This window comes from Physeter macrocephalus, chromosome 18 (genome assembly GCF_002837175.3).
Source record: "Physeter macrocephalus isolate SW-GA chromosome 18, ASM283717v5, whole genome shotgun sequence".
Classification (NCBI taxonomy): domain Eukaryota; kingdom Metazoa; phylum Chordata; class Mammalia; order Artiodactyla; family Physeteridae; genus Physeter; species Physeter macrocephalus.
Window position 1 is genome coordinate 79,201,204 of NC_041231.1, and position 25,369 is coordinate 79,226,572.

General features: G+C 40.6%; 1 protein-coding gene across 1 annotated transcript in view; it reads right to left on the reverse strand.

Moving 5' to 3' along the window:
- RCAN2 (regulator of calcineurin 2) overlaps nt 1-25,369 on the reverse strand; it is a 264,663-nt gene that overhangs the window by 161,419 nt on the left and 77,875 nt on the right. The window lies entirely within an intron of this gene.

Here is a 25,369-nt window from a genome sequence, read left to right on the forward strand (position 1 = left end):
TGTGGTATGCGGGCCTTCCTCTGTTGTGGCCTCTCCCGTTGCGGAGCACAGGCTCCGGACGCGCAGGCTCAGCGGCCACGGCTCACGGGCCCAGCCGCTCCGCGGCACGTGGGATCTTCCCGGACCGGGGCACGAACCTGTGTCCCCTGCATCGGCAGGCGGACTCTCAACCACTGCGCCACCAGGGAAGCCCTATAATCTAGTTAATAGTGTAATCCCAATGCCAGTTTCCTGGTTTCGATAATGTGCTATGGTTGAAGAAGATGTTACCTTTGGGGAAAGCTGGTGGAAGGGTACACAGGACCTCTCTGTACTATTTTTACAACTTCTTGTAAGTCTATAATTATTTCAAAACATTTTTAAAGAAAAAAAATCATGTATTAATTCATTTAACATAATAATAGACCCTTTACATGTAAATAAACTAATGTCCAATAATGTTAAAAACTTTTCACTTTAAGTCAAAATAAATGACTCTCCCTATCCCAAAGTAGCCAATAATGAACAAGCAGGGTTTGATGATTACTTAAGCTGTGCATCCTCATCCAGCTATGAGTTATCTTTATCTATTTTAACATGTTTGATTCAGAAAATTAGCATATGCAAAAATCTTTTAAATTTTGCATCCTCTTTGAGACAGAAGTTCTAATACTAGGAAAAAATCCTACGAGTATATAGGTTCATTTATGTGCACCAAAATTCAGGAATAAGTTCGTTTATCACAGCGTAGTTTATGATGGCAGAAAACTGGAAAGAATCTAAATATTAAGAACAGGTAACTTTTTAAGTACATTTTGGCAGACACCCAGAATTGACGAATTGAAGACAATCAAAATGTTATTGTTGAAGAGGTCTTAGTAATTTGGAAAGCTGCCCTCAATGTTTTGCTACGTGGAAAAAAAATTTTAATGGGGCACACAACAATATATATATGTATGTATTTGCATAGGGAAAGAACAGATAATTAAACGTGGTTTTCTCTGTATGATGGCATTACAAATAATGCTTCTGTTCTTCTTTTAAATTGTCTCAATTTTCTAAAATAGCTACAGTAAATACTTATTACATTTACAATAAATGTAAAATGAAAAAACAATGCATATATTAAACCCAGTTCTTTAGAGACCAATGTTTCCAAACTGTGGTGAATGAATGAAGTTTCAAAGACTTATTCATAGTGGTCCACGACTACTGCTATGAGAATGTTTAATGTGGTAATTTCATCAAGATGAGAACCTTAACACAATACTATGGACATATCCTGGGTTAACTGGATGATCACGGTGTATCAGAGATGGCAATGCCCATACCTGCATTTCTTTTTATGTCTGCAAGGTTGACAATCACTACTACTCTAAATCTTCCAGACTAATGAGAAAAGAAACAGAGTCCAATGTAACAGATGATGTATCTGTAGCTAGTAAAAACCACAGCCCACTGCACAAATTGCAGTTTGCATCATTTCTAATAGAGAAAGTTCTGGAGAACACCAGGCATGTCAAACTCAGAAGGACTTGCCCTCAGCGGTCAGCACCCCATCCACCCTGTGACCAGTGACTAAACTCTAGCAAAGACTTAGTATTTTCAACAATAAGCTACTTAAATGAGTACAACACAAAAATGAAATAGGCACAAACTCCCTACACTTACTGCTTTCATCTGAGACCAAAACAGATCTACAAATTAAATACCATAAAATGAAAACACGCACTTTAAAAAATAACACTGATTAATTTAGTGTAAGCGTTGATACTCTTTGCTAAAGTTTAGTCGTTCACCCTCCAGCCAGGTCAAGAGTATCTTACTAGCTTTATACATAATTCTTAAATATGGGTTAAACCAAAAATTATTCTAGAAATATAATAGAACCCACAAAATAAGTGAACCTTCAGTACACTTTAGACATGTAGTTCTTTGGTATGAGCAGATATACTGATTTTGTACCTGCCAATTCCTTTCTAAATGTCACACACACACAGTGCTGGATGCTAAATGTTGCTAAAGTAGACAAAGCCTAACCTGGTAGATAAATGGAGGGCGGGGTCCAAGAAATCTGAATTATATGACACTAAGCAGATCGCTCACCACACTGCTCTATCAGCTTCCCCGTGGAAATCTGTCGAAAAAAGCTAATAACCCATATAATACTGTACCACAGTTCTTACTTCCTTTTCTGCATACCAAGATTAAAGCACTTTCCCAAATTTTGAGCAATTCTTTCTTCTGAAGAATTATGTTCTAACGAGTATATTGCAAAGATTAAACAATAGCTGAATGCACACCTTTTTGCAATAAAAGATGGCATATCGATAAATCATCATCTGCAAAGATTCATACTACCATCTTCTAACTGGCTTGGAGAATTTGGATGAAAGGGTCTCCATGCAGACTCAGTGTGAAAAATAGGTATATTACCTAATTTTCTCAAATAAAGCCATTCCTCCAAATCTCATTATATTCTGGCAGATATTTCTTGGTCTGTTTTCATTTCTTTTTTTAGGCTTCAGATGTATTTATCAAAGCAATAAACCTTGCGTTCAGTCCTGACCTTATCATTCAGCCTTCTCGGCATTCATGATTTTGACGGGAGACCAAGGACAGCCGTTTGAGTTTTAGGGCCATTTAAAGCAGATGTTTCTGTCAGCTCTTTCTTTTAACTCTTACAAATGAATGATTCGCAGAGAGAAACAGGTTTCCGCGCCCAGCTTTTAGTAAACCGTTTGCTTTAACATAACGTCGACCGTGAGCACTTTGAAAGTCACATTTTCTACTTATAAAGGCTACTGCCCTGAATGGTTTGGCTACAAATGATTGGGGAACTTTCAGTGTCAATAACAGCACTTTAATCCCTGACGCTTTAGGCTTCATCCCCATAACTTTGTATTTCAAAAAACTACACAATTAGCTGACGGTTTCTCTAAAATAACAATTACAGTATTGCGGTTGGAAACTAGGTATACAGTTAGGTGTCCGGGGGATTCAGCAACAAATACCCCTAAACTGTGTCCCCAAACCTTCACTGCCTACTAAAGGTGAGAGAGTCCTCCAACAGTGACTCTAAAACCCCAAAGTCTGAGCTCCTAGAGCCTGGAACTAGAACTCAATTTTATCCCAGTGCCAGAAGGCACTCAGCAGCTCTTTACCTCGACAGCTGATGCTGTCTGGTAAGGTAGCCATAGACGGGCCTGGGGGTCTGTGCGGGGGGAGGCACCGAAGGAGATATAGACACACCCAGAAATGCAACACAGCCAGAGCTCCCTTTCAGCACCCTCAGGATAACGAAATTGACACAAAACTAGGTCCAAGGCTAATGCCGTCAAGAGTCAATAGCAGTGTACACTGCTATTTTTAAAAACTACATAGAGAATGGACATGTGGACACGGGTGGGGGGGGTGGGGGGAAGGGGAGGGTGGGATGAATTGGGAGATTAGGAATGACATATACACACTACCATGTGTAAAACAGATAGCTAGTGGGGACATGCTGTATAGCACAGGGAGTTCAGCTCTGTGCTATATGATGACCTAGATGGGGGGGGGAGGGGGGAGGGAGATCCGAGAGGGAGGGGATGTATGTATACATTTGGCTGATTCACTTCATTGTACAACAGAAACTAACACAACATTGTAAAGCAACTATATTCCAATTAAAAAAAAAAAAAAGAATGCATCTGTGGGACTTCCTCGGTGGTCCAGTGGTTAAGACACCGCACTTCCACCGCAGGGGCCGTGGGTTCTATCTATCCCTGTTCGGGGAATTAAGATCCCGCATGGCGTGGCCAAGCAATAAAAAGATAAAAATTTTTTTAAATTAAAAAATAAAAACTACCTCTTTCCCATACAGGCAGCAACCACCCAAATATAAAGATCTTAGTGGAAATAAAATCTTAATTTCTCATGAGAAAGCAAGAAAGTAAAGATTTAAACATTTTAAAATGTCTTCTCTAAGTCCCCAAATAGAATTTGAAGAAGACTCAGGCAAAGCCCCCATCTTGAAAACGTCCACATTCAAATAATAGTAAGACAGGGAAAATACAATACTCTGAATGTTCAGAAACGTGAAAGAGCTCCTTTGGCTGTGGGCAACTGCTTCATGGAGGGAGGGCTAGAAGGATGAGGACTTTTAAAAATATAGGTGGGGTTAGGGGAAGGGAATCCATTTCAAGACTGATCATTTCTGGTCGTTTTTATTTTGTGTATGTCAGTATCCTATTTTGTGACAATATCAAGAAACTTGTATTTGTTGCGAGTTATTTAGGTGATTTCATGTTCAACGAAGTCTGGAAGCCCATACCTTGACCTACAGCTCTGGTTCTCAAAGTGTGGTCCAGGGACCAGCAGCATCAGAATCAGCATCACTTGGGAACCTGTTAGGCAAATGAGCGGGCCCCTTGGCAAACCTATTAAAGCAGGATCCCTGGGGCAGGGGCCCAGCAATCTGTGTTTTAATAAGCTGCCAGGTAAGTGGGATGCAGCCGAGGCTTAAAGCCACTGGCCTGTAGAGATACCAAGGTTCCCCAGACTCTTCTTTAGCTGATTCCTGAGACTTTTGGATGAATGGGTAACTTACCAGTACTAGATAAAAATAAAGGTGAGATTACAAAATTTTACAGAGGGGCAGACCTTTAGAAGCATGCCTCCTAAGAGAGAAGAAAAAAGAGAAAAAGATTGATGGAGGACTACATAAAAACGGAAACCTTGCCCAAAGGAGTATAAACAGAATAAGAAACAGGAAGTTAAAATGGACTCATACAAGCCAGCCCTGAAATTGCCCATCTGGAAAGGAGCAGCTCTGATTTTTGAAAGTCATCAGCATGTTGAGAATGATATTTTCAAAAATCCGTGATTATTTTCTCAGGAGGGGAGCAACTTCTGAGGATTTTTCTGGTCAGAGTCCTTCTGGAACCACGAATATTTTCTGTTTCCTCCGTGGCCTCTGTCAGCTCCCTCGAAGAGGTAGCTTTCCAAAGTTGTTCGACAATGTTCCTATTACTTCCCGGTGGGCAGCTCTCACCTCTCTGCTCTACATTATTTTGCCCAGGTACCTGTTCACACGTTTAGAGCCGTCCGATATGGGGCTAAACAGCTGTGATGCCTGCAGGTTCTTCTGGCAACCTGCTGCAGATGGGACCAGCTGGCTCAGCCTGCAACCCGGGTTCTCTTTGTCCTGCCCGGAAGGTGGTGACTAATTAGGTAAGCAGTTTAGCTGGCCTCCCTCTACTGTGAAAAAAAAAGAAAAGGAGCTGGATGTGCTGCCCTTCATGTATAGAAGATTCCGCTGGGAGGGAAGCGGGTATAATTTGAAGATTTCCTATTTCCAGTAATGGTGACAGATTGATGCTGAATGCTACTACTAGGTCTCCTGGGGCAGCGGCCAAGATTAGGATACAGGTCCTGCCAGCCAAACAGAGCAGAGCTGCCAGCCCATGCAGAGAAGGAACTCAGCTTCTTGGCTTCTCTATCTTGGTGCTCTACCCGACTGAGTGATTCAGCCACTTTGAATAACCAGATAATAAGGAATACGAAAAAGATTGGTCAGGGGCTCGGCAAGGAAATGACATTTCTAACTTGCCTTATTATTGGTTTTTTTCCAACTGGAGATAGTGTGACCAAGAGAAATGCCATCCTCTTAAGAATGTCTGTATCATGTTTGCTCCTACTTATATGCAGGAAGTCAAGAGGACAAGAAAGGGCCAACCATCACATAAAATCCTGGGTTCTGGGAGACATTCTAGGTTCCATGAATTTCATCGGGATACACCAAACCGTGAAATCCAAACGAAGATCATTTGCCATTCAGATGTCTTTTTAATTATGCTAACAAATAGATTCCTTATATGGCAATTTATCTGAATGAAAAAGTTGTCTTGGAGTTTTTAGGAGCATTGGGCATAAATATTAGGAATTCCATGTAAAGAAAAGGAATAGTCTAAAATGACTTCTCAAGGTTCTCATCAACCCCAGAGTCCTACAGATTAACTCTCTTTTGTATACAATTCTACAAGCAAATATGAATGCAATAACTTAAAAATATCACATTTTGTAGGTACAGAAGGGTTATAGGAGGAAATAAGAAATTTAAACTGAGTTTGTTCTTACACCTTTTAAAGGTTTATTAATTAACCATGCCAACATTTTACTCTCTTGTACCTTCTTTAAAAATTTTTTCTCCATGTACAAGTTCATATTTTTTGACCAAAGTTTACAGCTACCAGTTGATGTGAAATATATCAATACTAGACCCCATTCTCAATGGCGTACTTGAAGTGGATGAGGACACGCTGAAAAAGCTGAAGAGGATTTGGTGAGATTTTTCCAGAGTAGGAAACAGCGTATGGTATGTCGCCATCTGCTGGCCACCAGGCAAAAAGGCACGCCCACGAAATATCAATAGAACAGACCAGTCTTACAATGGGCATCTCTTGTCTGTCACTACAGTATCCAAATATTTCCTGAATGCCCAGCAGAGGTGAGGTTCCACATAAGAAGCAGATTCATAAGAGCAGCCTGTAGGAATTATGATTTTCTTGTTTTGTGAAAAATCCTACTTATAGAGAAAATCTTTGAACAATTCAAAAGCACAGTAATTAATATTATTTGGAAAATACGAAATGTTAACTAGGGTGATATGATCTTAAGATATTTGTCAATTTGGGGTTTCAAAGTTCTCTTATAACCAAGATGTTGGGCATCCTTACAATAATTGAAAGGTGGCTGGTGCATGCAGGAAGCCGACAGCAGGAGGGAACTCACAGGGCTAAGTTTGCTCATCAGCAACTCCATTTCTTAGGGTGAAACCTTGAAAAAATACCTCAGTCTTCTGAAGACACAAGCTTCAAGTATCAAGCAGTGAGAACAGTCTATGGTTCTTCGGAAGAACACACAGAATATTTTCCATCAAGGATGGATGAAGGGCTAAACAAAATGTGGTACATACATACAGTGGAATGCTATTCAGCCTTAAAAAGAAGGAAATTCTGACATACACTACAAAATGGACGGACCTTGAGAACGTTATGCAAAGTGAAATAAGCCAGACAGAAAGGGACAAATACTGTAGGATTCCATATATATATATATATGAGGTACCTAGAGGAGTCAAATTCATTGAGACCGAAAGTACAACAGAGATTGCTAGAGGCTGGCAGGTGGGGGGAAGGGCAGAATGGGGAGTTACTTTCATTGGGTATATGAAGTTTCAGTTTGGAAGATGAAAAATTTCTGAAGATAGAGAGTGGTGATGGTTGAACAATATGAATGTACTTAATACATTTTAAAATGGTTGAAATGGTAAATTTTATGTTATGCATATTTTACCATAATAACAAAAAGTTCATAGACACCTCATCCATGGTAAGTGTCAGGTGATCGGGAGCTCCTAGAAGCTATCACAGCTCTCATTCTCTGCTATGTCCCCACCACTGATCATTCAACAAATGATGAGCCTAAGGCTACCCACTATGGCAAAGCTGCCTCCAGGACCCTTCCGCTGGGCTAACTGAGGTGTGTATTTCTACGAGCGATTTTAACATTTAGGAACAATCTAACAGCTTGCACCCTGATATCAGATGTGATGTCCAAGGAAACACAGGTCATGCCAACTAAAGGCAAGTTTTAAACTTTCCAGTCAATTTGAAAAGAATATGGCTTCTATTGCTTGTTACAGCTTTGCTTTAGGTAAGATAGACTTTAATGTAATAGAACATCTCCAGGACCAAGGCCCTGAACCATATAATGAAACACGATATAGTTCTATTATCTACTGGCCGACATCTCTCTCCACCATATGTAAACTCAAGTTTTCCGGCAAAGTCATCGGCTGAGTGTAAGATGTGGCTCACCCCATATTATACTAGAGTCCTACAATTTTCACTGAATCATAGAATTAGGATTAAAAGATTTCAAAATAGTAATAAACTGGACTAGGTTTTATGAAGAGCCCAAGTCCCTGAGTAAATCTTGAGTAGCCTGGTGGGTTGTCAGGAAAGTCACGGATCTGCGTTGCTCTCTGCAAAGGCTGGGGATAGAGGGGCTGGAAGGTGGTAGAAAACGGAGTGGAGTGTATCTGCAGCATTTACTCAAGGTGGCCAAAATATCCTTTCAGTAAAGCATCAATAGGGGCTGAATAGGATATTCAGTAAAGTCCTCACTCACATGAAGATGCCCAAAAATTTCACCGTAGGATTCTAAGAGTCTATATAGAATAAGTGAAAACCTCAGAAGGCCTAAACTAGAGGCATCATTGCCGCCCCCCTCTCCCAAACCAGCCCAACGAAAAACAAGCAACACAGAGTAGAGTTTGCTATAATTCTGTTCATCCATGTATTATATGGTCTGTTTAAAGAATTCTTAGTGACCTTTCAATATTTAAATAAGAGTATCAAAGAACAGTTATTTCTTCTTTTAATTTTAGCTACTATTTACTGAACACTTATCCTGTGTACTCTTCCTACATTCTAACGCTCTTGACATTTGACACGCAAAGGACCCAGGGTCAGAGATATTGTGGAATTTTGTAAGGCTAGACAGTTACGAAGTGGCAGAGCTGGGTTTTCAAGCCAAGTCTGCCCCCAAAGCCTGTGCTTATCTACTATTATCTACTGGGTCTGCCCTTGTTTTTTTAGTGTAAGAGTCAAAGCATTCTTAGGTGTTCAAAAGATCTGCAGTTAGGAGCCACGAGGAATCATGGAGGTCCTCACTGGAGTTAATTTCAGAAAGCAAAGGCAGAGTCCTCTTCCCTCTGCATGTGTGCATCCAGCTCAGTGCCTGCCGCGAAGGAAATGTTGGCATCAATCGATCTGTCAATGGGCTCCACACAGCTAAATGAAAAGGTTGCTGCAAGAAAATATTGATCAATATGGGCCATGAATAGCCACCTCCATAAACCAATCAATGGCTAGAGGTATGGTCTCCGCTTGGACATATTGTTATGTTGGAAAGATGTTATGCACTGAAGACCTTGCTCAGGGACAAAGTGGTCTGAAAAGTGGCACTGGTTGGGGGACCCGAAGGAGATGAAGCAACCGGGTAGGAAGGGAGGCAGTGCAGTAGCCCCAGGCCTGGTACAGTGCCTGGCACATGCTGAGTGTTCAACCAACATGGCAATGAGTCGATCAACCTGGGAACAACGGCAGGTCTGCCCTTAGAGAGATAATAAGGGCACAGGAGGCAGAAGAGCATCATAAGGGCCCCCATTCCTCCTATAGGACAGGAGCATCCTCCTTGACATACTGGGAAATGGCACAGTTTAGGTAAGAAGCCCAGCTCAGGTACCTGCATCTGCCTAATCCACACAGCTGATGCTCCAGGTGCAACAGACAGCAAAGTTAGAGGTGAAGTTTTTAGAAATTATCGTAAATCCTCAATTACGAAAGGACTGATCATTTCATTTGTGGTCTACTTGAGTCAGTGTTGCTTTTTTCTGCTTGGGCCATTTCATTTTTCTCTTTCGCCCTCCCACCACGGTAGGGAAACCAACTTAAATTACATCTAAATTGCCAAAACACAGCAGCTATTTCAAGGTGGTTCTCATCATATCAAGCCCCTCCCCAACCTTACTCAGTAATTCAGAATGGCTGATTGTTTTTATTATTTTATGCATTTCAAGCTCTTCAAACTAACATGTAAGGCACTGGCTTAGTTTTGTTGTTTCTGGTACCAAACCATTCTTTTTGCTGTGCTTTGCTATCCCTGAAACAAGACTTGTGAGTACAATCTCATCTGGTTCACGAGCCTATTCATTCATTCATCCACAAAAGGGATACAGGGATCGGGAATAGAGCCAGAAAACAGCTCAGACAAGGCTCTTCTCTCTTGGAGCTTGTTGGGAGAGATAGACATGAACTAACCAATCAACCAGCGAATCAACAAAATAAGCCATTTTTAAAGTCAGATTATTTTCAAGTAGAGAATGAAAAAAAGAGGGATGTGAGAGTAAGTCCTACCTCTAAGGATAAGACATTGAAGTTGAGATCTGAATGAAAAGTGGTACCCAATCCTATAATAATTTAAAAGAAGAGCATCCCAGGAAGAAAGAACAGCTGGTTCAGGATCAAAACAAAAAAAGAGAGAGACAGTTTGGCAGAAACATGATGGGTGAAAAGGTGAATGGTTATAAGGTAAGATTTGAAATGTTGGCAGGGCATAATCAGAGTCAGGAGTTTGAATTGTATTCTAAGTATGATGGGAAGTGATTGGAGGGCTTTAAATAAAGAATTGACATGATCATCATATTTGTGCTTTGTAACGATCTCTCTGGCTGCTGTGAGGAGCGTGGGTTGTAGACAGCCTGATAGTAGAAGCAGGAATATCCACTAGGAGGTCACCGTAGGCAAAAGAAAATGGCGGCTTGATCTAAAATGATAGTTGCAGAGACAGAGTGAAGAAGTCTGATCTAGTATTTTTCATATATAGATCGTATAGGACTTGATATGGATTATATGTTAAGGAGAGTGCTAGGAAGGAGGATGCCTCCTAGATGTTTGACTTGAGTAACTGAGTGGGTGGTGATGGTGTTTACTGAGATGTGGTGGGGTAGCCCAAAGCTTTCTGGTGGGGTGACCAAAAGCTCTGCTTTGCCAATGTTAAGCCTGAAAAGGAGAAGTTCCAACTTCCATGGGAATGTCCAGTAGACAATTAAATCTTTGAGTCTGGAGTTCTGGGGTATGGTCAAGACTAGAAGTAGAGTTTGAAGGAGTTGTTGGCATTGAGATGGCATTAAAAGCTATGGGGCTGGATGAGATCACCTACGGAGAATGTATAAATAGAAAATAGAAAGTGTCCAATAACGTACCTATGGAGTTCATCAAGTTCAGCAGAGGAAAAAGAGGAGAACAGGACTCGGAAAAGATGTAGGCAACAAGGAAAGAGAAATAGAGATTACTGTGTCACGAGCGTTAAGAGTTTCAGGAAGGAAGGAATGGTCTACTTTGACATATGCCCTTGAGAGGTCAAGAACACTATGGAAAAAGATGACTATTGGGTTTGGCAACATAAATTCACTATCACTTTAATGAGAGCTGTCTCATTTAGTGGAGTGACAGGGAGAGAAGCCTAACTGGGAGCAGGCTGAGGAATCAATCTGAGGTGGGGAGACAATGATTATAGAAAACTATTCCAAAAAGTTTTTCTGTGACGTGGGTAACAGAAACAGTTGGAAGAAGATGTAGGGCAGAGAAGGGACTTTTCTGTTTTAAGGACAGGAGATATCTTCACATGCTGATAAGGATAACCTAGTAGGGAGAAAGAAATTCATCATTTAGGAAAGAAGGCTCATTGTAGGTACCAAAAGTTTTGGAGGCAAGAAGGGTTGGGACCCTGGGCACAGTGGAGGGTTGGGTCTTTGCTAGCATCAGAGATGCTTCAGCCTTTGCAAAAGGAGGGAAGGCAGAGAGCACAGGCTAACATGAAATCAGGTGGGTAGACTTGGCCGTGGAAAGATGAGGTGGGGAGTCTCTGCTTGTTTCTGGAATCTCAATGACGTATGAGGCAATATGACCATTTGAGATGGGGATTGGAAAAAAGATGAAAAAGTGTGAAACAACCCTTTCAGAGAGTGGAAAAGGGGACACCTACAGGAGAAATGCCAGTCGTACTGAATGTCCAGTTGTAGTCGGCTGTATTGTGTATAAAGTGAGAACAGTCAGCCAGTTGTGTACTTTTCTCCAGCAACTGCTCAGGGGCGGACTCATGAATTGAGTTAAGCTAGGGTGAAGCCTCTCGCAAGGGAATATAATAAAGAGAGCAAGACCACTAAGGGCATTCTGAAGGAGGCTGTTATAATGGTGGGCCATAACACTTAAGCTGGTAAGGAGGGTAGTAAGGTCGTGAAAGGGATGGATTGGAGGTCTATCCTCAAGGGTTTAATGGAGTCACTCAAAAGTTGCTAGAGTGGAACTATGGGAGTACCTAAAGGATAATAAAAAGCAGGATGCTTGGAATCAAACTTTTAAACTCAGGACATGCTCTCAACAAGGAATGACTTGTTTATCACCACTTCCTAGCGTAGCCCCAGTTCTAAACCCTATGAGATTGAACTTGGCTTCTCTGCTTATTTTCTATATGCCTTTAAGCAAGTCATATGACATCTCTGAGATCTTATCTGTAAAATAGTCATCACTTCCTATTCTTTTGAAGGTCAGGGATAACATATGGAAATCACTTTCATACATGGAAGGTGCTCATTCATGGTTGCTACTTATAATCATGTCCACTGTAATACACAGACTGGTGGCTGTCCTTACATTATGGGACCACAGATTACTATTCTCCTGTAATTCATGTTCCTGATTATTTTCAGCCTTGATCATCTTTTCTTGTCAGACTCATAGCTGCCGCTTCTGTGGTTACTGCATATAGAATAACACCAAAGACCTGGAAACCAGACCTTCAGCACCCACAGGTGCAAGCAGTAGGAGATGGGACCCTCAGGGGAGCCATACTTTTTCACACCGACTTTGGGATGCTTCTTCCCCTCTTCAGAAGTCTATTTTAATGACTTCCTGGTCCTCCTGTGTTGTGCCGGATACTTGAGTTTTAGACTTGGGAAGAGTTATTTTTGTTGTTTCTCACTATCCTGCCACCTGAAGCAGGATCTTATACAGCTTTGTGGCAAAAAAAAGTAGGAAGTGCCTATACCTTGTGGAGTATATTTGATTTCATGTATATTAAAACAAACAAAAAGGAACACTGTAATGCAAGGATGAATGAAACGGAGGTATTCCATGCTGGCCAAGAAAGCCTCTCATTTAGGCTCTCTGTTGAGTGTCCCCATGGTTATTCTTATATTATCAATGACATTTTAAGAGCTCATAGAATGGGAAAGAAACTAGTCTTCTTCCAGTCCACTATCGACCCTTCTCCATTCCTAGCTGATAATATAATTCGTCCCCTTGATTTAAATTTAGCCTACACAGTTATCAAAAGGATCGATAAAGTTATACAATCTTAATTCTGCACATTTCTTTTCAAATTTAGAATTAACTTAGCCAACTAAGCCAAGAATAAGTTATTAAGCTCTCTCTTAATTTTATGTTCTTATGCTTACCCTTAATCCCTTTTTTTCATAAGAGAAACGATGCTTTCTCTTTAACCAAAATGGTGGCTCTACTGAGATGCAATGAATAAATTGAGTGGCATTAAAGATTTAACTTCTACTAAAGAAAAGCGCTTTCACTGATACTGGCAGAATAGAGAAGTAGAAAAAAGAGAAACAAAAACTTTATGATATTAAAAAAAAATTCTCCCCAAGAGGAGAGAGGCAGCATTGAATCAAAGATTCTCAGAGACAAACTGAATGAAAAGAAGAGCAGAAGTGTGTGTGTCTTTTGAAGAATAGATTACATCCTGAAAACATGATAATAATTAGTCAGTACTTAAATATATTAATTAGGCTAATTAAACTAGGAAATGTGAGCAATTCTCTTGAAAGATAGATTTCCTGCTAAGATTTTTAGATGGGAAATTCCCTCCAGTTTTGTAGGGCAGTTAAAAGTCCTCTTGTGACTTGTGGATTAGCTAAATTGGAAGATATCATTGAAGGAAATTGTTGGACTGCATCAACAGTATGAGTGCAATTTCAAATATATGAGGTTTTTTTTTTAACTTGGGGGTTATGAAATTTTTTTTAAAGCATATGATCTTAAAAATATAAGATTTACTATGGGTTGATGGATCTCTTGAGTCAGAGTTGACTCCAGTGGTGAGCACCAAATGCCCCCTCTTTTTCTTTGCCACCTGCTGAGGATGCTACCATATGAAGATCCTGGGAGATGAAGTCTCTTTATGGTTACAGAGCAAAGCCCACAGCTCTGAACTACGTCTGCTCACCAAACTGGGCAGATCAACCCCTGGCAGAGTGAAAGCGATGCTTTCTTTAATGACAGAAGTGCTACCAGATTCACTGGTAGATTGGAATCAGGAATGGACTGAGGCAAAGCACGGTGACAAGTCCTAGAGTTTTTCTTCTCCATCAGTTTGATTCTGATCATAAGACCATGAGGCCGGCCACTCAGCCCTCAGTAATTAAGTAATTATGTACTTGCTTAGATTTAAAAACATTCAGAGATATTAAAGGCTGGCAGGGAGGTGGGGGTAATCTGCCTATTGGTGGAGGCCTTGAACATTGTGTATTAGAAACCAAATTAGAGATTAAAATACCAGGATGTTGAATTCCTTTTCAATCTAAATATATTTATTAAGTGCCCATTTTGCATAGAGTCCTATGCTAGAATCATGAATTACACAAAGATAAAGGAGCCCCAGTGGCTGCTATTAGTATAAGTGGGAGATAAATACAAATGGGCAAATTGCAACAGCCTTGTAGAGCGTGGTAAGTGCTCGAAGTTTCCAGACAAATGGCGATGGGAGTGGAGAGGTGGGAAAGGTTAAAGAGATGACAGAGGACTTCCTAGAAACTGGATCATCTGAACTGGTCTTGGGAAGTGGCCCATGTATTAATTAGCAGAAATGGAGGAAAAATGGAATGATGGAAGTAAGTGCACCATGATGGGTTAAGTGAAGGGGGTGTATGAATTCTCATGAATTCTCAAATCTGGCTGGATTGTAGGAGAGTCACAGGGCTCAACAGTGGTATGTAGGCCTGGAAGAGTATGTTTGGGGCCAGGTCATGTACGTCTTTGATTACTGAGCCAAGCAGTTTTTAGCTTTATACTGTAGAAAGGTTTTGGAACAGAAGAGGGACTTAACCAGGACTATCATTAGGAAGATGACCCTGGCGACAGCGTGGAAGATAGAGACGGGATCCCCAAAGACAACTGCACTGTCCACTTGAGAGGTGCCAAGCCAATGAGGGTGAAACCAGGTCATTGGTTACAGAAATGGCTTGAATGGTACAGAATCAAGATCCTTAAAATAGACAAGGCAGTCATAAAAGAAAATAGTCGGGGGGGGCTTCCCTGGTGGCGCAGTGGTTGAGAGTCCGCCTGCCGATGCGGGGGACACGGGTTCCTGCCCCGGTCTGGGAAGATCCCACATGCCGTGGAGTGGCTGGGCCCGTGAGCCATGGCCGCTGAGCCGGCACGTCCGGAGCCTGTGCTCCGCAACGGGAGGGGCCGCTGGACAGTGAGAGGCCCGCGTACCGCAAAAAAAAAAAAAAAAAAAAAAAATAGTCGGAATCAAATGTGTCTCTAGGTCTTCTATCGCGATTGACTTGCAGGACCGGGACACCATTAATCAGGATAGAAACACAGAAGCGGGTGCAGGAATGGAGCTGTGTGGCAAGGGACACGGAGAGATGAATTCAGCTGTGGACCCGTGAGCTTTCAGGCATTAATCGTACACGTGGGTGAAGAGATTCAGAAGATACACTGGGCTGAGGTGAACTGACTGGCTAGTGCGGACAATGCTGAGAGAGAGAACAGAGCTTTACGGATGTTGATTTTTGAGAGCAGAGGAAGAGGACCTAGCAAAGGGGACTAAAAAGGAATGGCAGAGTAAAGTTAGGGGAACTAGCGCCTGGCACATAGATGGCGCCCAATGACCCCCAATATGAATGAATAAATCAGGGTAGTGTCCAGACACAGCAATTTAAGAAGGGTGTTTCAAGAACAAAGAAGTGATTGTGCATTTTAAAATGGTGAATTTTACTATGTGTAGATTACATCTAAATAAAGCTAGTATTAAAAAATGAATAAAGGATAAATCAATTGTGTAAGCTATGCTGAGAAATTAAGTAAACTCAGGGCTGAGAAGATGCCTGTGGAGTGGACAATTTCAGGCACCAAAACCTCTAAATGAACAATTCCAGTAGAGAGGGGATGGCAGAAATCTGACTGTTGAAAGCACAGAAAGTGTGGAAAAGTGGAAGGATCTAGCATTGTACCCTTTTCTCAATAAGTTCAACACCTTTTAATGTTTTGTTTTTCATATAAAATAATATATTGTTTTTGTAAAGTACCTGGAAAATGTAGAGAGGCTTTAAAAAAAAAGGACAAAATGAAAATCAACTGACTTTCTACTGTACTGAAATAACAATGGTTAATGTTGTGATAGATTTATTTCCATAAAATTTTCTGTGCTTATTATTTATAGAACTGGCATCAGGCAAAACCTTCAGTTTTATAACTTGTATTTTTAAAAATTCAATCTTATAGCATTTACCACTGTATGGACATGCCATCATTTTAAAACCATTCTCCTACTGCTGAACTTTAGTTTATCTCACCTTTATTTATTTTTATTTTCACCATAATGAATATATTTATTCCTAAATCTTTGCACAACACTGTTTTACTATTTCTTTAGAATACATGCCTAGGGGGGAATGGCTATGTCAAAAAACATGGGCTTTTTTTATGACTCCTGATGTATTATCAAATGGTTTTTCAGAAAGATTGTACCAATTTACAGTCTTCAAGCAAGGATTCACTGTACATTCCCCCCTGTTGAGTATCATCATTTTCTTTTCACTCACTTGGCCCATTTGAGAGATAAAAGCCATATCTCACTGTTGGTTTAATTTGCATATCTTCGCTCAAGGAGCCCTCAAATGAGATTTCTCCTTTAAGATCTGTGATTTGTTTCGAAGCCTCCCGATTAAAAAGGCAATAGAGAGAAACAAATTGATTAGGAAAGATTATGAAAATGAACTCAGATTACAATTTAGTTCTATAAAACCATCGAAGGGACATATCAATTTGGAGAGAGAGAAAGAAGCTGTTCATTTATAAGTACTGCAGGGAAGTACTCCCATCCAGTGGCCATTAATCCTTCTGGCTATTTTTCTGGAGTCTCATTTGTTCCCCAGACAATCATGGGAGCTGATGTAAAATACGGGTGCATCCATTTTCTCTGATTCCTTATATATATCTCATTGTCATAATCCAACATATTCTATTTTACTTGGGGTGGCGTATTTCAGAGAAACAAGCTATAACACTTTCCTAAGTATTTGTATTGAAGGAATAAGAATAAAGCTGCCATGTCCTAAGAACCAGGCACCAGGCCAGGTGATTTACATACATGATTAACCCTTACAACACTACATGGAGGAAACTATCAGGCCCTTTTCACTGATGAGAAAACTGAGGTTCAGAGAGGTTTTGCTATACCCCAAGTCACGCAGCTGTTAAGTGAATGATCTGAAACTCACATCCAGCTGTCTGGATGCTAAGCTTAGTCTGAGGCTAAGGCCAGTGCTCTCTCCCAAAACCCCACTCTTCTGTATGTCATTTGACATTAATAATCTGTGAGACAGTTTATTATCATTATCTTTATTATCCTTGTTTCGACTTCAAGAAAGTTGTGATAATATGCAATTTAACAGTATCGACAAAATATCTTAAATACTGTAGCTGACAAAAGTCTATTATTATGGCTAGATCAGAAAAAACATAGCCTGAGTTTTTAAAGCAAACACTTCAAGCATCCCTCTCTCTGGCCTTTCCAACAATTCTTCCATTTCATTTAACCCTCCAGTCATTAAGGCTCTGACTTTTCCACTATCCAGAATCAAAGCAACCCCACGTCCTCAGTTCCTTGCAAACCTTGGATTCTATATCCCACGCCTGTCATCAGTGCCTTGCCAATACCCACAATAACTGCAGAGATCTTTCTCCATCATTTTAATCTGACCAGCCTTAGGCTTCCCAATCACCCACTCCTTTGCACCAGCACCCTGGCAACTCAGTGTTACTAGAGAAAACGACATAACCATGCCAACTGCTCTCACTTTGCATTCATAACCAAAAGAATCTCAAACAGCCAGCTAACATCGCCAGCAATTCGAAATATGTTTCCTTAGAATATTTATTTTTCTCCCACTGCAAAATGGCTATTTCACAAATAGGTGTCTCAAATATACAATGTCCTTCCCCATCTCATAGGCTGATGAACCTGCCTCATTCCACATGGAGAATCTAGCTTCAGTCATTCGGGGACGGCCTCACCTTCACACTCCCGTAAAAACTGCCTGCGTCTGGATCCCACTGTGATCTTTCCAGCTGCCACACTGGAGGAAGTAACCCTGCTCCTACCAAGGCAAGTTCTACCTGGTTCTCTTGATCCCAGTTTTTCCAAGTCTGGAGTTTTCTAACGGTTCAGGGCTCAGCTCCAATTTTAGCCTTTCACAGAACCTCCCTCACTCATCTAGATTAAACGAAGCACCCAGTCACTTTCCAGTGCTGTATTCTAGCCCAGCGGTTCTCAGTCTGGGCCATGGAATAGCTGTATCAGCATCACCTGGGGATGTCAGAGATGCAAATTCTTGGACCCCACTCCATAACAATGAAATCCTCGAAGCCACTCTGGGGGTGGGGTCAGCTGTGTGCTGGAGCCAGTTCCTACCCACACTGGAGAACAGATTGTTAAATTTCCAAGAATTTCGTAAGCTGATTGTTAAACACAACCATGACTAAACCTTAAATTACATAAACTTTCAAGTAAATAAATTATATTTAAAATGGAAATAATACGATTGAAATTCAATGCTTCTTAATAAAATAACTACATTTTACTGTCATCTATGCTCTTGAGGTTATTTGTAGGTGCAGGTGAACGAGTGTAGGTGGGCGGTGGAAATGCTACATAAGAGATGCTACAGGGCATCCTTCCTGACCCCGCGTTTAGTGATACCATGTTGGTGGCTTGAAATCAGCCATGGTGGGAGCATTCACCATGGAAATCAGCAACTGCTACAAAGCAGGGTCTTTTTTCTCATGAAACAGTTCTTAAGCATTTCCCAGTACATCTCTGGATGAGGCCCCAGGAATCTTCATTTGAAGAAGCCTTCCAGGGGATTCGGATCCCCTGGAGTTTGAGAACCACTGTTAGAAGGCCTTTCCAGCCCATCTCCCAACACCTACTTCCCTCCCCCACCAGTAACCAGTCTAACTTCCCCCTCAGTCACACACAGAGTGCCTGGTTTTGGAGTCTGCTTCACTTCACATCTATCCCAGATAGATTTCAACCTGATTTCACTGACGGAAGTCTGTTTTTTTACAGGGAAGATAAGGGCTTTTCCTAGGACCCAGGGTAAATCCCCATTTTATTTTATGTCCAAGATTCTATAAGAAGGCATTTTTTTCTAGGTAGTTGTAACCTAATCTCATTTTATTTTATTTTATTTTATTTTATTTTATTTTATTTTTTTTTTTGCGGTACACGGGCCTCTCACTGTTGTGGCCTCTCCCGTTGTGGAGCACAGGCTCCGGACGCGCAGGCTCAGCGGCCATGGCTCACGGGCCCAGCCGCTCCACGGCATGTGGGATCTTCCCGGACCGGGGCACGAACCCGCGTCCCCTGCATCGGCAGGTGGACTCTCAACCACTGCGCCACCAGGGAAGCCCCCTAATCTCATTTTAGTATTCACTTCTATTCTTTAGAACATGATGAAATTACAAAATGATTTTTTTTCCCTGAAAATAACATCTTTTTTTTGCTGTTTTTTCTTTTCTTTCTTTTTTTTTTTGTACATAGCTTCTTTTTTATTGAAGTATAGTTGATTTACAATATCATGTTAGTTTCAGGTGTACAGCATAGCGATTCAGTTATACCTATACATATATATTGAATATGAATATACATATATATGAATATACATATATATTGAATTAAAAAATATATATATTCTTCAGATTCTCTTCCCTTATAGGTTATAACTGAACCCTGTCATCCATTCTCCATTTAGCAGTTTGCTGCTGAATCATAAAAACCAGCAGATGGCAGCAGGGGCTCTTGGAAAGAGCGCCTAATGTGTTCAAAGCATTTTGGCTGAGAAAGAACATAAACTGTTATTGCAAAGTCAAGCACATTTCTAAACAGTTTTTTGATTCATCATATTCTTCATGTCAGCAAACTTCCTTTTAAAATGCAAGATCGACTATGTGCTATGGTTTCATGAGAACACTAACAACCCCAAAAAAGTCATTGACTCTTTTTACCCTAATTAGTCCATGTCAGACCAGAGGGAGAGTATTTGGCTACTCTATGTTGCCAGGTTGAAACATTTCAAATTCTTACAGATTCAGATTTAAATTATTTTACTTCATTAATATTTTTATATGTTTTTTATATTATGGCTTCTACAACCAGTTTTCTTGTAAATTCAGGAGACAAGATATGCAAATAAAGAGTACAGATTATAAGCCACAGACACCTACCCCCCATTTTTAAAGAAACATGAAAGACCAGAGTCTCTAGGTCTGTAATACCATAGAGCATCACTGAAAGCCATGCAAGGCAATTAAATTCAGCCTGGTATTAACAATGATTTAGACAAACTATTGTGTACATGGTGTCTTTGGTGGCATAATTAAGAAAAGTGGTTTACATGGAGTGGTTCTGCATCTACATAGCACTGAATGTTAAAAATCCATTAGGGAGCTTGAAGTTCAAGAATTCTGCAACAGTGGCCATCACGGCATCAGGAGGTGGTTCTCTGATTGCTAAGCAGTGTATGGAGACACAGCACCAGCACTGCAGTAAAGGGGAAACTGTCTTTTTTATGACCCAATGTCAATGTCTTCTGATCGAATTTTTTTTTGATCGAATAATTTTTACTGGTCACATAAAGATGTTCAGACACAAGGGAGGAACAGATACATAATACAATATTTATTGGACCTCATTTATGAACCAGCAGCTTAAGAGGTACTGAGGGTGCCGAGATGAACAGAATGTCATCTCTGCTTTCCAGGAGCTCACTGAGTACTGGATTATACATTTCAGAGAGATTCGGAAAAGTATAGCATTTATTTCACCAGATTGTTTTGAGAATAAGATAAAGAAAACACTTCACAAAGTAAGCCCTGAACAAACATCAGTTTGCCATTATCTTTGAATAGGTGAGTGACAAAATCAAAATGATGGTTGTAAAAAATTGATATGGCAATGATTTAAAAGACAAATGAAATGGGGAAAATAACCTCAGGCAGATTGACCTGACAGTAGGGCAATAGAGAGAAAAGAGACAAAAATCCCTAAAATATATTCCCTGGATGACTGTGGGAATAATGAAATAGGAAAGTCAAATGTGTGACATAATTTAGGGAGTAAGGCAGAGAATTTGACTTTTGACATGTGAAGTTTGAGGTGACAGCAGAACATCAGAGCAAACCAACAGAGGGAAGTTCAGAGAGGTCACTGCTCACAAACTCCTACTCAAACTTCAAGACCCACCTCCCATGTCCTCTTGTCTGTGAAGCCTGTCTTTGATAGCCCTCAGAGGTTTAGTTAACTCACTTCTCTATGTTCTAAAAGCATTTTTTTTAATATTCTATCTTAGCACTTGTCACATTGGGTTGGTTTTATCAGACTGTGTGTCTGTCACTTCAGGTAGACTCCATGAGAATGCTGGAAGTAGAGAAAGTCACCCATCTTTACATCCGTAGCACCAGCACAGGATACCGTTCAAGGTGTTCAGTAAATGTCTAGTGAATGATAGAAGTAAGTATCTGATGAAATAGCTATCTAAATGTCAAAACACAAGATTTGGAAGTCATCTGCTTAAAGGGGATATGAAGTTGTTAGTGGATACAATTTCCAAGGAAGACTATTTAGAAAGAAGAGGTGAGCGCTCAGGATAGGACATGTATAGGGAGTCAAGAAGAAAGAAAAGTGAATGAAAGGAAAAGAAAATGAGTCAAAGCCTCCTGGTAAAAGGATGCTGTCACTAACAAAAGAGGACATATTCCAGGCAAAGGCGTAAAATGCTATTGCCTTCTCAGTGAATGAAGCTAAAGAATGAACCACGGAATTTGAAAGCCAAACTTATTGCCAAAAATTCAGGTTTATTTCACCAAGAACAAAAATAAGAGCAATGAGTAAATGCACTTAATTTAGTGAAGAGGCCAGGGATATGGGAGTAATCTATTTCTGTTATTTATATGCTGTAAAAAGGTTGCTTCACACTAAGTGCCGGCTGAGTGCATACCTCAAGACAGAGACATTGAAAACATTAAAGGGATTAAGAAGCTAATTTTAAAACATGACGAACAACAGGAACACTAGCACAGTACGACTGCAGAGGTCCTGACGAGGAGGTGAAGAGGATGCACAAAGCTCTCCAGGGCATTTTTCACAGGGAATGATGACGGTGTCCAGATAAACAACTTCTGGTTGAGCACGCGTTGCTTACGCAGACTCACCTCAGGCTGTCCTCCCATGGCTGCCAAGACAGAGGGTCAGGGGGACCTTTGCTCCTGGGGCTCTCCATTTGTTTCATTTGGGATATCTAGTGCCTGGCTGAAGGAGTGGGCCTTAACATTTGTGCTAGACCATCCGGATTCCTAATTTCGTTCCAGAAAGTCCCTAGATTTCTGGGTAGCTTAATTGAATTCCAAGGATCAGCCTAGGAAAGGTCTTTTAAAATAATTTAATTTGGCCTTCTTGTTTCCAAATGAGGGTACTGAGGTCCCAAGAGATCAAGTGTCTTCTCTGGGGTCCCGCTGTTGGATGATGGTAGATCAAGACACAAAACCCAGGTCTTCAGACTACCAGTCCTATGGATTTTACGTTTTATGCTTTTCAGTAAGGTGGGGGATGGAGGAAGAAAAAAAGCAACGAAGAAAGGAAAAGTGACACAATGGGACCTTGCTACCTACTGAAGGCCTGACCTCCTCACCATACTCGGGCCCAGCCCTGTCCTCTTCCTGGGACATACTGGGACCATCAGCTAACAGAGAAGACTGGCCCTTTCTCTCAGGAATCTGCACACAGTTTTGCCTTCTGTATACATTTTCTATCCATTTGTGTGCAAATTATGGGAGCCCTACTTTCTCATTGTTTTTACTATGCTGAAAGACCCTACTGTCTTTTGTTTGACAAAATCTTATTGTCAAAGAGCTATGATCTTTGCCAATTCTTCGAATGATTTTTGAAACTGGACAGAATTTCTGTTCTCCAGTCGCTGAAGGCATAGTTTGCTTTTACAGTATGACCTCAGTCAAATACTTATGATGGTCCAAGTCCTCACCTAAGCAGCTAATATTCATTAGCCCACTATTATCCATAATTGATTTAGGTGAGCATTCTTATCTTCTCCATTTTACAGAGGAAGAAGCTAAAGCACAAAAAGGTTAGCTAATAATCCAGGCTTATACAGCCAATAAGTAGCAAATTTTGGTTCCAGAGGTTGCGTGCTAAGCACTCAGCACCATCACCCCAACAGCTCTGCCTCTCATTCTGTTGGAACCTGAATTCATCTCTTTTGTTCTTAATCAACATTTATGAGTCCCAGACAATCACAAATAAAAAAAAATTGCTCACACTTACATAGATGTATGTAAAATGTACTAAGGGCTGGGGACTGTCTGAAGGGCTTATTTCATAAATTCTTTTAATTTCAAACAATCCTATGAGGTAGGTGGGAATATTATTATCATATTCACTCTATTTGGAAAAATAAGGTACAAGAAGCTTAAGCAACTTGCCAAAGATTATGCAGCCCCAGGGGAAGAACCAGGACTCAACTCTGAGCAGCCCAGCTCGAGTCCTCCCTTCTTAACTACTCTGGTGTCCTGCCTCACAAGCAAAGAGCATAAAAGAAGTCAGGAGGCTGCCTGCCTTTCTCATGGACTCAGTTTATCAATCCACCTCTGTCTAGTGCCTTTTTCTGACCTGACATTGAAACTAGATCCTGCCTGCCACCTACACCTAGAACTCCTTGTTGTCTTCTTCCTGATGAGTTGGCCTGTCTAGACTGAATTCCTTAGATGAGTGATACCTGCCACACCCTCTACATACTCACCTAGCCAGAGCAAGGAGCAACATAGCAGAGTTGTTCAGGCAGAGAGCAAGAAATGAGGTTAGCACACCTGTGGTCAGTCCTTTCACTGCCACTGACTAGCTATGTGACTTGGGCCAAGGAACTTTACTTCCAAAGCATGAAGGCAGAATGGAGATAACAATAGCACCTCCTGCACAGGGCTGCTGAGAATATTATAGATAATAAAATAAGATATTATTTGAGGGCAGACAGCAGAAGCAAGAAGAGCTACAGTCTTCAGCCTGTGGAACGAAAAACACATTCATAGAAAGATAGACAAAATGAAAAGGCAGAGGACTATGTACCAGATGAAGGAACAAGATAAAACCCCAGAAAAACAAATAAATGAAGTGTTGATAGGCAACCTTCCAGAAAAAGAATTCAGAATAATGATAGTGAAGATGATCCAGGACCTCAGAAAAAGAATGGACGTAAAGATCAAGAAATGCAAGAAATGTTTAACAAAGACCTAGAAGAATGAAAGAACAAACACCTAGAAGAATTAAAAACAAACAAACAGAGATGAACAATGCAATAACTGAACTCAAAACTACACTAGAAGGAATCAAAAGCAGAATGATTGAGGCAGAAAAATGGATAAGTGACCTGGAACACAGAATGGTGGAATTCACTGCAGTGGAACAGAATAAAGAGAAAAGAATGAAAAGAAATGAAGACAGCCTAAGAGACCTCTGGGACAACATCAAATGCACCAACATTTGCATGATAGGGGTCACAGAAGGAGAAGAGAGAGAGAAAGGACCCGATAAAATATTTGAAGAGATTATAGTCGAAAACTTCCCTAACATGGGAAAGGAAAAAGCCACCCAAGTCCAGGAAGCGCAGAGGGTCCCAAGCAGGAAAAACCCAAGGAGGCACATGCCGAGACACATAGTAATCAAATTGACAAAAATTAAAGACAAAGAAAACAATTTTAAAGCAACAAGGGAAAAATGACAAATAACGTAGAAAGGAACTCCCATAAGATAAACAGCTGATTTCTCAGCAGAAACTCTACAAGCCAGAAGAGAGTGGCACAATATATTTAAAGTGATGAAAGGGAAGAACCTACAACCAAGATTACACTACCCGGCAAGGATCTCATTCAGATTTGATGGAGAAATCAAAAGCTTTACAGAAAAGCAAAAGCTAAGAGAATTCAGCACCACCAAACCAGCTCTACAACAAATGCTAAAGGAACTTCTCTAGGCAGGAAACACAAGAGAAGAAAAGGGCCTACAAAAACAAACCCAAAACAAATAAGAAGATGGTAATATGAACATACATATCGATAATTACCTTAAATGTGAATGGATTAAATGCTTCAACCAAAAGACACAGGCTCACTGAATGGATACAAAAACAAGACCCACACATATGCTGTCTACAAGAGACCCACTTCACCTAGGGACACATACAGACTGAAAGTGAGGGGATGGAAAAAGATATTTCATGCAAATGGAAATCAAAAGAAAGCTGGAGTAGCAACACTCATATCAGATAAAACAGAAGTTAAAATAAAGAATGTTACAAGAGACAAGGAAGGACACTACATAACGATCAAGGGATCAATCCAAGAAGAAGATATAACAATTACAAATATATATGCACCCAACATAGGAGCACCTCAATACATAAGGCAAATGC